The sequence below is a fragment of the Leuresthes tenuis genome, unplaced genomic scaffold (genome assembly GCF_036924035.1).
Source record: "Leuresthes tenuis unplaced genomic scaffold, fLeuTen1.0.hap1 SCAF_3, whole genome shotgun sequence".
Classification (NCBI taxonomy): domain Eukaryota; kingdom Metazoa; phylum Chordata; class Actinopteri; order Atheriniformes; family Atherinopsidae; genus Leuresthes; species Leuresthes tenuis.
In genome coordinates, this window is record NW_027325357.1 from 39,173,595 (window position 1) to 39,182,731 (window position 9,137).

Genomic DNA, 9,137 nt, shown 5'->3' on the forward strand with positions numbered 1-9,137 from the left:
TTAAAGACAGTAGAGGACGATCTCTCTCGTTGGAAGTCCTTAGCTATATCACTTATGGGGAGAGTTACAACCATTAAAATGATGATACTACCAAAAGTTAATTATTTGTTCTCAATGATCCCCATAAAACCATCTGCTACTTGGTTTAAGTCACTAGATTCATGCATCTCCAAATTTCTGTGGAAAAACAAACCACCACGTATTAGTTTAAAAACCCTACAGAAGACCAAGGACTGTGGTGGATTAGATTTACCTCATTTTCAGCACTATTCCTTAGCCAATAGGTTACAGTATATATCAAAATGGTTTAAACCTAGCCCAATAGATGAACCATGGATAAATATAGAACAAGCATTGTGTGATAAATCTGGAAATCTCTGACCTGCCACTTATTAGTCAAAACGTAAAAAATCACAAATGTTTCAAAAGCATTAACATCAGCACCTCTCTGACAGCCTGGTGGGAATTTCTTAAAATGACAAAGTCTTCACTTGTCCCGTGTAAGCTTACAGCCATCTGGAACAATCCTGACATCCTGCAAAACTTTACTCTGTGGAAGATCAAAGGAATCAAACATCTGGAACATATAATCCAAAATGGAAATTTTATTTAATTTGATGAGCTCATATCACAACATGAGATAGGCAGAAATAAATTCCTAGAATATCAACAACTTAAGTCTATAATAACAAAGAAATATATCCTCCACCAACCAGACTTACAACTCCCGATTAGGGTAGCAGAATTTCTAAGCATCTGCACCCCAAAACTACTATCAAAAATATATAAATTATTGTCTAAGATAGATGACACAATGTCTCTACCATCCTCAAAATGGGAGGCAGATTTATCCATCAGTTCTAGTCATAGCTTCTGGCCACAAATATGTTTGAACACCTTCAGAATGACTCGAAATCCTAATTTACAGCTCATACAATACAAAATTCTTCATAGAACACACTATACAGGACAAACGATGTTCAGGATGGGTCTAACACACGCAAACATCTGCTCACATTGCACAGATAAAACACACCTGATGATTATGCACACGCTTTGTGGTTTTGTGCGCCTGTCCAGAAGTTCTGGCTTGAAGTCTGTGTGGACCTATCAACATGGCTAAAGTGTAGCACGCCCCACACTGTGAATACTGGGTGACTTAGACAACATCAACGTGGAATTTAGCTTAGCACACATGATCCTCACAGTGTTATGTATCGCAAAGAAAACTATTCTAATGAACTGGAAAGCGAAGAACAATCTGTGTATTAACCAGTTTAGAAATGTTCTTTTAGACTATATTAGCATGGAAACAATGTCTGCCTCCTCAAAACATCAATTGGTTGAATTTTATTCTCTCTGGTCCCCTCTGATTAGCTTGATCACATAGTGGTGGTGGTGGGTTGCTGGGGGGGGGGCTGTGTGGCTTCGGGCATCTGGTGGTCTCTCGGGTCGTGGGGATCGGGCTGGTCATTGCTGGGGGGGACTGTGTGTCGGGCTTGGAGGGCAGTTTTGGGGGCTTGCGGGTGGGGCTGTCTTGCAGTATGGGGCGGGGTCCCTTAGGGGCCATGGGGTGGTGGCTGCTGGCTCTGTACCGGGTGACCGGACCATGCTATTCCCCTGTTGGGGGAGGCCTGGGGGGGCCTGGGTGATGGTGGGTCTCAGGCTGCTGCGACTGGTGTGACCGGGTGATGTGTTTGTTTGTTTGTTTTTGTTGTTGTTTGTTTGTTTTTGTAGAGGTCCTCCGGGGTGGGGTTGGGTTGAGTGGGGTGGGGCGGGATGGGTACCTTCTGGGGGTACAGTAGCTCCCGGAATATGGTGACTGCAGGCCCCGAGCCTGGTGGACATCAGGCCCTCCTGCCCTGTGTTGGATAAATATGAAGGACAAAGCAGTTTTAACTTGGTTTGAGTGAAGGAATTCATTTTATATCAAAATCCGAAATTGTGTAGAACTCATGAAAAGAAGCTTATTCTCGGATTCCTGAAAAGGTTTAGTGTTGTTCTTTCCTATCCTGCAAAGTACAACGTTCTTTTTTGTTTAAAGCTATTTAGACATGTCTTGGTCTTTTTATGTTTGTGTAACAAATACTTTTACAGTTTGAACAGGGCAACACCATCCTCATGCCAACAAGAACAGAGGTGGGCCGAACAAATGAGCAACCGATCAAACTTAACTCACAGGGCCCTATTATGACAGTCGAGAGTCGACGTGTTGGTCATGCAGATACCTGGCGGGCTGCTAGTTTCACTCAATTTAAAGCACTTGAGCCACTGTTCTTAAAGAGAATGAGAGCTGACACGCTGATTTGAATGTTGTAAGATACGCCTTATACACAACCATAACTAATACAGAGAGTAAGTATGTCCCTTTTGGACTTTACACCTGGGGCAAAGACAGTTTGTATGCCCTCAGAATAGTGAAAGTGACTTGGATACACCCCTATGGACAGTGCGCTGAGCACCATCAGCCGTGTACTTCAGACCCTCAAAATAGGGCCCACAAAGTTTATTGACTACAACCTCTCTCTTCTATGTTGTCCTCTTTAGATGGCAGCTGCTGTGGCTTTAATGACATGCACAGTTATATTGACATAGAAACTTGTCTTATATTTTTTTCAACACATTGGTAGGCAGGAACTTCATGTAAGGCGCATGTATGCAGGTTTTAAATGCTTTGTTTTTGATACTTTACCTGTTTCTGGAGGCCTGACCGCATGGCACTGTATAACAAAAGGTCTAGAAATGTCTGCCATGGCACAGTCTGTTGCTGTGGTCGAGGGCTGCGAGAAATCATTAATGGAATCCTCTGATTCCTGACAGAGGGCAGTCTGGCTCCTTCGGTATGGCTTCAAGTGGTTAATGCTGTACTTATTCTTTAGGAGTGTCCCTTGAGAATTTGACAGCGTAACAAGCTTGCCACTAACGCTTCTAATTACATACGGTCCAGAAGAATCAGGCTCCATTTTGCCACCTTACCTTCCCCGTTTCCTCATGTTATAAAGCAGGACCTCATCACCAACATTGTATGAGATGTTTTTGTGTTTCTTCAGGACTCGTTTGGCATAAGCCTGCCTTTGAGATTCCTGGCTGTTTGCAATGTTGTCTGCTCCCTTTGAATTTGCAATCTCCATTGCCTTTTGTTGTTCCTGGACTACCGCATCACACTTGTTTGCATCTTGTAAAATGATGGTGGAAAGCTGAAATGAAAAAATACAAAAAAAATGTTACCGTCATGTTTTATGCTTTGATTCATGGCTTGTCTTGTCATAGACTGTCTTGTTCCTCCCTTAAGGAGTGATTTTGATTTTCATTAAGGTTTCATAGAACCTCTGATAGTGGAGCGTTACGTCTTTGATTTATTGTTAATGTTTCTTAGAGCCTCCATTAGAAGGAGAGAGTTTTTGTTTCTTGTAAAGTTAATTTGTAATCTTTAATAGCCTTTTCGGTTTTCCTCCTAGAGTGGAGAGAGTTTTTGGTTTTTGATAAGTTTCATAGCTGCACCCTGCTCCCTGTTATTGAGGAGAGTGCCTCAGAATTTTCATAGCCCTTTGTTTTGCCCTGTTTTGGAGATCCTCAACTTGTTTATTTCAAATAAACCTTCTTGCCTTGAAATCGACCCTGCATCTGTGTCCTGTGGTCCGTGACAGTTACTTGAATCCAAACATGGATATTTAATGCCAAAAAATGACATGACAAAGCCTTTGTCGAAAATGTCAGCCACTGCATAAAGAGGTCTGTCTATCAATTTGCACAAAACTAAAAACTAACTTGTCAATGTCAATAGGAACCTGGGAGGGGAAAACTGGCTCTCTTCTATACATCAACATAATCGTATGTTTTGTTGCTGTTTGGACTTTGGATCTCAAAGAAAACAATGTTGCCTCCAAGAATACATCCCAGTTGTCCTGCCTCTCATTCACTAGCTTGGCAAGGGCTCTAAGATGTGAAATGAAGCAAGATAAACCAACAATTTAGTGCCACATGTATCACACCTATCATGCACTGCATACAACATGCAGTGCAGTGTCCTTTTTTTTTTACCTGTATTTAAACAGGTGAGTCAGTTGAACAATTTCTCATTTACATTCATGAAAAAGCTCTGAGCTTTACAAAAACCTGATAAATAAACTTACCATTTGATGTTGTGGTTAGTCGTCTCATCCAGGCCAGTTGTTTGTGGATGATAGGCCGCAGTCACACTTCTCTCTATGCCCAGAATTTCACAAAGGTTTGTGTTGAGCTGAAACAACAGGAATTATTTAAAAAACAAACATAACCCTACAAAGTTGTAAGTTCAGGATTGTACATGGACATACTTGATTAACAAATTCCCTTCCCTGATTCGAAAGGATTCTTTTGGGACAACCATGTCTATAGGTAATAGAACAAATATGGAGTCCCACTTCTGCTGCAGTTTTGGTCCGCAATGGAAATGCTTCAACCCATTTAGAGAAGTAGTCTGTGGCTGTGAGAATATACTGAAACCCGTCCCCAGTTTTGGGTAAAGGTCCTGTTAGGTCTATTCCCACAAGCTCCCAGACAGCAGACACCTATGAAGTAAAACAAAATTACTTTCAGTGCCAGATTGAGGAAAAGTCACTAGATTCATGTAGAACAATCAAACCGAACAATAAATACAAGCAAGCAATATAAACAAGACGGGCTACAAAATATGGATCATTTTAGGAAGACAAGGTATTCAACAATAATATAAGTAGGAGATAATACAAAAAATGCATAGAAAAAGTAGTTAGGGAAATATTGGTTTGGCACATTTATGACAGTACACTAAATAACAATGTCACTGCAGGTCTACCAATTTACCTTGATACACTGCAGTGGCTCTGAGGTTGCTAGAGGTTTTCCAACCCTCTGGCACTTGTCAAATTCCAGCACCTTCAACAATTGACATAAAAGTTAAGACAAAAATAGAATAGAAACTTCAGAGAACATACCCAGGCATCAATGTCGACGCTCATTCCTTTCCAGTAAAATCTGGAGGAAACTGCCTGCCTTCTTTATTGGATGCCCCCCCCCATTGGTGAACCTTGAATTTTCTTGGCATCGGTCCTTAATTTGATGGCCCTTCTCTCTCCAATGAAGAGCTCACTTTCTGAAGTGAAAATTCGCTAAAAAACTAAAATCATTACAGACGAATCAATGTATCGCAATAGCTACATTTGAATGCTTTTCAGATACTCACCCTTCAGCGTGAATTTTTCCCCTTACCTTCTGAGGTTCAGTCTTTGTGACTTACCATACCCAGAAGGGTATAGTCCCTCAGAAAGGTATTTGGAAACCTCTTCCCATTTTTCTTCCATTGCTAAAAGGAGCAGTGCTGTTATGAATAAATCCTTATATATATATAGAAGAAAAAAAATTGTGTGTGGATTGAGAGATGCCGCTGCCTCATGGAAAACTGATGAGATGTTAGCCATGCGTCCAATCACAGCTGTGTAATCTGCAAACTTCACAATCATCTCTCGCTGAACAATGAAGCAATTAACACAACTTTTTGCCCCATTTGTGCAGGTTAAGCTAACTGCTTGTTAATAAGAATGAAGAATTATCTAATATGACAGCTGTCTGTCTGTGTATGGCTGTTTTTTTTCTACAGGGACATGGCCCCCAGAAGGTTACTGTTGTAAAGGGAGAAAGGACTGATTTTCACATTTAAATTTTTCTCAGAATTTATTTTTGTACTGTTTTTGAAAGTTCAATGTCTGAAAAAAAATTTGGCCAGTATGTTCGAGCGCTGGGAGCCCCTGCCCCTCTAGAATCATGTGCATGTCCCTGCGACACAATTGGTGACATGCAACTATTCCAAATTTAACTTCAGGAGCAAAACCAATGAACAATCTAGGCTACATGCCATCTATCTTAAATAAGCCAAAAGTGCGAAGAAAGGGGGTTTTGAGGGGGTTTTGAGGGTGTTTCTCACCGTGCTTCTGCATATTGAAAACGGATAACTGATAATACGACACAGTAGATGGAGGCAAGGATACACGGTCCATGCAATTATTTAATATTTAATTTCAAGAGAACGGTCATTGTACAATCTACATGCTGAATTTACTTTTTAACTTGGCCAAAAGAGGAAATAACCGGGATTTTGAGGATGTTACTCACCATTAACACAGCGTTGACTGACGAGCCGCAACCAGGGTTTCAAAAAATAATGAGCGTGCCAATCAAACTTGGAAAATCGGCTCGGCACATGCGCAAGAACACAAAGTAGCAGTTCTCAACAAGTAGCAGAAATTGTTAGAACACCTGCAACAGATGTTCAGAGATTAATTAAGAAACCCAAATTAATATAGAAATAATGTAATGGAAATTATACTACCATCGAGTTTTATAAAATAAAAACAAATGCCCGTAACAGCAGTTTTCAACTGGAGTCGGAAGCAGGAAGTGTCAATGCTAGGTGCCGCTGCTACAAATTTAGCCAGTCCTTGCTGTCAAATGGTGAATATTCTACTCGGTTGAATTCATGTATTTCTAAATCTGATTCTGATGGAGGCACTCAGTGCGGTTACATGTATGCCATCGGATCGGACTAATGGCTAAATTACAATAAGATTGAGTTATTCAGTTCATGTAGACACCTTAATCTGACAAGAAATCGAATCGGATCGGGTTACTTGCGATGGAATTAAGACGCCGAGATAACGCGATCCAAATGGCCACTGAACGTGCCTGTACACGACAGTGGATTGGCAGTCGATTTTTTTCCCGCAATCGTCATCATCGGAAGTCAAAGGAGATGATATTACTGTTGTTGTCGAAAGAAATAACGCGATGGAGAATGCGCCATTGTGCATGGTGTTTTTGCCATAACCAGCTCATCACTAATGTAGAGGGACATAGCTTCATCTTGCTCTTCGTTCGCCATTTTTCTCGAATGCCTTAGTTTTGTTGTTGTTGGTGGTGAAGACGTCAACAGGAAGTGGCTCTATTAGCGATAGTTGAAATGGGTACAGCGCTACATACCGGGGTATGACATGCTTTGTGCCAGTGATTTAATTCATTCACCGCCATATATCCAAGGATAATTACCCTTGCTCAGATAAGGAGCAGAACCCAACTATAGCTATAATCTGTCACAATCTATGCTTTGATTCATGTCTTGTCTCGTCATTTCCTGTTTTATTTTGAAATATTAACTTCCCTCTCGTTTCAGGTACTTTGCCTTTCCTCCTGTCTCTGATTGTCCAGATCGTACCGGTAGCCTCAACCTGCTGTGTTTCAATAAATATTCTTGACTTTGAACTCGACCCTGCATCTGTGTCCTGTGTCCGAGGCCCTGACATAATCGAGTTAATCTCATCGTGTAGACCCTCATCAGCCATGAACCTCACCGCATGTCACTGACTATCAAATACCTTCCCATCTTATCTGAAGCTACCTTATGGACATTAAAAGGGATGGACTTGTGTATTAAAGTCACGACAACTCTTGCTTGAGAAGTAAATGGTGCTGAGAATGTCTCCCTTCTCCACCTCCTCTTAATCTTCAAATTCTCTTTTACATCATGGTGTGTCTCTTGAAGAAAAATTATTTTGGACTGCATATCCCTTAACCTCCCCATGACTTGCTGAATTTTTATTTTATTTTAACAACCCTCTACAGTTCCACCAAGTCATCTTAATTTCTAAAACACTGGACATAGCTGCTCATTACAAATGGTTCTCTCATGATGAAAAATGGAAATGTACCTTTAAACAACCAAAAGCTCACACACACCACAGATGCTTCTAGGGGGCTACATGTCGAAGAGTCCTTGGGCAAGACACTGAACCCCACGTTGCCTCCCAGTGTATCACTGGGGTATGAATGTGTGTGAATGATTAGAAAAAAAAGCATGTAGTTAAGTATCTTAAGACGTGCTGTATGAATGTGTGTGAGTGGGGTGAATGTGGCATGTAGTGAAGCGCTTTGAGTGGTCAGTTAGACTAGAAAAGCGCTATACAAGTACAAGTCCATTTACCATTCTAACTACATAAACCTCTGAACATAAGGCCTAGAATTTTTCCCCACCATTTTGCTCACTTCGGTAGTGCTAAATATCATTCCACACGTATGAGCAGTGATCAGACTCGCTAGACTAAACTAAACATAAACACCTCCTCCTCTGTTCACTTGAAGACAGGATTTTTATTTTTGCCAAGAATGTTACTAACCAATTCATACTAACCCCAGTTATCAGCTGCAATGCAGCTGCTGAGCTCAACAGTTACTTTACCATCTCCGTTCCAGTGTCTATCCTATGTTGCTCTCCTCCCTGATACGACGAATGAAACCCTCCGCTTCCTCCAGTTTTCCAAAAGTCTGCGTCTTATCCCTGAAGGTTACTAACAGCCTGGCCGGGAGCAGCATGAGTCTTACTCCCATGTCACGGAGCTGTCGTCTCACAGGATCGAATTCCTTCTGTTTCTTGTGTAGTTCAGCCACCATGTCAGGATAAAATCGTACCGGTTTACTCTCATGAGGGACTTGTTTATTTGTTTTGATTATCATATACATTAATATGCTGATGGACACATCAGTAGGCAATGTGGGGTTCAGTGTCTTGCACAATGACATTTCTACATGTGGAAGCAGGGAGACCTTCCAATTGGCAGATGACTGCTCTTCCACCTGAGCTACAGCCACCCCTGAGTGAAAATATTGTTACAGAGTAACTGTATGACATCATTGCTTTGTCTTCAGATACATTTGTCTGTCATACATCATATACCGTACATTCATATATGAGAGTCGTGTTCTTTGACTTCTCCATTGCCTTCAACAGTATACGGCCTCCCATACTGAAAGACAAGCTTCTATGTATGGGTGTGGCCCCCTCCCTGGCATGGTGGATTATTGACTATCACTGTGAAGAATCAGATTAATGGCTAAATTACAAAAAAAACTGAGTTATTAAGTTCATGTATACATCTTAGTCTGACTAAAAATTGGACTGGATTGGGTTCCTCGCAGTTGGATTAAAACCCCGAAATGACTCGGTTGATAGTCGCACTAAACGTGTTTGTATACGATGAATTGGACTGGAAGTTGGACTTTGCGTTCTGCGCATGCTCAAGATTGTTTCCTGGGATCGTGATCCGGAAGTCGAAGGAGACGGTATTACTGTT

The 9,137-nt window shown here is 41.3% G+C and overlaps 1 long non-coding RNA gene across 1 annotated transcript; it reads right to left on the bottom strand.

The window, feature by feature from the left end:
- Positions 1–658: 658 nt before the first annotated feature.
- On the bottom strand, positions 659–5,729 carry LOC140303991 (uncharacterized). The gene is made up of 4 exons (XR_011915226.1): positions 4,825–5,729; positions 4,317–4,550; positions 4,134–4,240; positions 659–3,197 (listed from the first exon to the last, which is right to left on the bottom strand). It is a non-coding gene; the product is annotated as an uncharacterized lncRNA (long non-coding RNA).
- Between the last annotated feature and the right edge of the window lie 3,408 nt (positions 5,730–9,137).